Genomic DNA, 3,929 nt, shown 5'->3' on the forward strand with positions numbered 1-3,929 from the left:
GCATATCGGATGCACACCGACGAAGAGCGATATCTTTTCTTCCCCTCCACCCTCTCTGGCGGAGCTCTAAACTAGTATTGTCGTCTTCCACCTGAGACAGTAGACTCATTTGAGGAACTGAAGAAACTGTTTGTCTCTCAACACATTTTCCAGACCGATCGCTTACATTCTACAGATGACTTGTACACTATTCGCCAGAAGCCGGACGAGTCACTATGATAGTATGCTGGTCGTTTCAGCCATGAGTATTCTCGTTGCGCTGAGGTGATAAGCTCATATTTATATATATTTTACATAAAATTCACTTGTCTTTTCTTAGATAGTTCCTTATATTTTTGAGCTATTTACTATGTTTTTGTATTTTGTGTGATTTATCAAGCAAAGAAAAGAAAAGTAGCACAAGTGAGATATTAAGTAACAAATTCGTCAAAATTGCCTGTGCAGATTAGCTGACTTTGGAAGCATGTTATGAACAGCTCAGAATGAATGAGAGAATGAACCTTATATGCTTGGAAAGCTACGGATGTCTATTTTCTGGTGCAATTTACGGATTGTTAATACCCTTTTTCTAGAAGAAGTTATGGGCATTGTAACACTAAAAGGTTTAGAAAAGGGCTAAGTAGATTTGGCTAATAAAATGAGAAAGTAAAGGCACTTGTTTTGTGTTTTGCTTTGTCATCAACACTCAGCAGCAAATGGGGTTATGATTGCACTCATTTGGCTTTGGAGCAAGTGGAAATGCACAGCTAGAAAGAGAAGGTACGACACATGCAAAAGAGAAACATGGACAGCTACACACATGCAAACTGCACAGGTTGGAGGGCATACACACACAATACATGGACAGTTTGGAAAAATAAAGGAGAGACAACATGGAAAGGCACGACATGGGCAGAAAGTGTAGTGATTTGTGGCTGAAATGGTGAGTGCATGTGTGTGCAAATGTAGAAGGAAACATGGACAACACACACCTATGCAAACTGCACATGCAAAGGAAATGGAGTAGTCCTCATACTAGCCTATAAATGCATCCACCATTCCCATTCCTAAGAGAACCATCATGATCCATAAAAAAAAGAGCTTCATTCACAAACACAAGTCCCTTGCCGTGGGCTTCATTCCATTTCATCCATACATTCAAACATATCTCCATACACTTCCATTTTCCATGCCATGAGATCCATCCCATCCATACATCCATAAATCCCACATTTCACAAACACAAATACATTTTCCTTCCCTTGGCCGAGACATTCACCAATCCTAAATACATTCCTAACCTTTCCATATATCCATATACATCCTAGACAATTGTACCGCAACAAAGAGAAGAGGGAGGACCCTTGGACGTGCTTGCCATTCAAGTTGGATTGTTGGAGCGTTTTTAGGTGTTTTCATTCTTTTATTTTCAATGTCTAAATTTGTTTATCTTTGCTTTGTGAGTATCAAGAACTAAACCCCCCTTAGCTAGGGGGGAATTCGAAACCATGTTCATGCTTGCAATATGATTTGATTACTTTCAGTTGTGATTCATAAGTTGTGAATTCAATTTACTTATCCATTTGAATTAAAACTAATTTGTGTATGTTTGTTGAGAGTGCACGCTTAATTTTCATGCATAAATCTGATGCTAGGATATAATGGAGTTTCACCTAATCGTTATGAACTTATATTCACAAGTAGTGAAGGTTGCTCGTCACAATCGTGTTAAGTAAATTCTTGGCATAAGTTTCATGCAATTCATAGTTACAAGTGTTTCGTCAATGCTTATGATTTTCATAGAACTTAATGATTCTTGCTTGTATCTCTATTATGCAATTCATGTAGGGAACTTGTGGGGAATGCTTTGGGTTGTTGTATGCAATCATCCAATTCAATGAAATTAGGAAAATCTGAGGGTTAATTAGTGCAATTCACAGTTAATCTGGGGCGTTGAGAATTCGTAGTTTTTTTGAAAAGCAACTGGAAATCGTTTTGTTTGTAAGTGTGTCATGAGTGGAGAAGAACCTCCTAGCTAGCCTTCCATCCATTCAATTTACTCAAATTCGTGCAGATTTCATTGGTTCTTTAATTTACTTGTTTTGTTTTCAAATTCATCAAAACCAAAACCCCCTTTACCTTGTTGAGTCATATTAGTTAGAAACTGATTTAGTTTGTGCTTTTAAGTATTTCGAACCAAGTGGAAACCAAAATTCGTCCAAAAGTGTGTTTAGAGTCCAAATCTGCCCAGTTTGTGTTTTTAGGCAGATTTGAGTGTTTTTAGCTTGTTTTGAGTTCTTTGAGTTTGTTTTGAATTCTTTGAGTCTAGTTTAGTGTTTTTAACTTTGTTTATATATTTTTAAGTCAGTTTTGAGGTTATTAGCAAACCCTCCTAATCCCCGGTCCAAAACGATCCTTACTTATACTTATACTACAATTATCAAAAGAGGGTTAAATTTGTGTGTTAAGTTAATTTTCGCATCATGAGGCAGATGACAAGACCGCCTTCAAGGCCTTCACGGCAGGCCTACGTGATTGTTTCTTCAAGTACATGATCAATGCCAACACTTGGAAGACTTACTTTGAGGTGATGGCATAAGCTTACAACCATGCCTCCGCCGAGGCAAGGACATATCAAGGGAAACCCCCCACAACCACCCCTTATCAGCAAGTAGGGAGTGGAAGCCAGATCCAACCAAATAAGAAGACCTCGACATTCCAAACGGCAACGGTGCATCTCCCTGCCTTACTTAATACTTTGCCAAGTCAACAGATATATCAATCTCAGGGCAAAAGGAAAGATTTCCATCCTCACCAGTCTCATTTTAGTAAAAGGAGTAAGGGACACTACCGCGATAACCAAGGGTATCGCCATGATAATCCCTGACCCCAGGTAGACAACACAGTGGGTCAAGCACATGTCAGGACAGCCCCTACCCCGAGGTATGAGGCATACACACCTTTGAATGCCACATGCGTGGCCATTTACCCCAGCATAACACACTTGATACTAAAGCCAAAGCCGAGGCACCCGGATTACAAGCCCACGAAGAACACGGGCACGTTTTGCTGCTACCACGAGCATAACAGCCATGATGGCGAAAAATGTATCACCCTTCGTGATTATATTGAAGCTTTAGCACGTGAAGGAAAAATTGATCAATTCCTCCTTCACCCTCCAAAGGGTAAATGTAACAAACGCTAGGTGAATGTGATATATTCCATAAGTGGTGGCACACCCATATCTAAATCTTCTAACAGGGCCATGAAAAATAGTGAACGAGCTTTAAGGTCTAGCCACCAAGTGTTTCATGTGGAAGACATCAGGGGAAGTAAGTATCAAAAGCCTAACTGGGATCCAATATGTTTCTACCCTGAGGAAGAAAGAGGTATCATCTACCCTCACAACGACCCACTGATTGTGGAAGCTCACATAGCCAACTTTGAAGTACGAGGAATCCTGGTAGACACGGGGGCTTCGGTCAATATCATATTTGCTGAAGCTTTCAGGGCACTTAATGTAGCTGAACACTTGCTCGATCGCTCGATTTCCCCTTTGATAAGCTTTTCCGGTGATATCGTGCAACCTTTGGGGAACATACACTTACCTTTCACCATTGGTACAGGCCCTTACATAGCTACCATTACCACTAACTGCCTGGTGGTTGATTGCCCAATAGCATACAATGTCATCTTGGGACGCACATGCATCAATGATCTAAAGGCCATGGTATCCACACATATGTTGTTGATGAAATTTCCAACCCCCTATAGCAATGGTTACATCAGAGAAGATCAATTTAGTGTACGATCATGTTACAACACTTCGATCAAGCAACAACACCTGTTTGTGCCCAAGAAAACCCTTTCTATACATGACCAAGTCATAAAGACCAGCTCAGACGAAGCCAACTTGGATCTTCACGGTGGCAACAGTCAACCCGACGATC

This window comes from Malus sylvestris, chromosome 7 (genome assembly GCF_916048215.2).
Source record: "Malus sylvestris chromosome 7, drMalSylv7.2, whole genome shotgun sequence".
Lineage (NCBI taxonomy): Eukaryota > Viridiplantae > Streptophyta > Magnoliopsida > Rosales > Rosaceae > Malus > Malus sylvestris.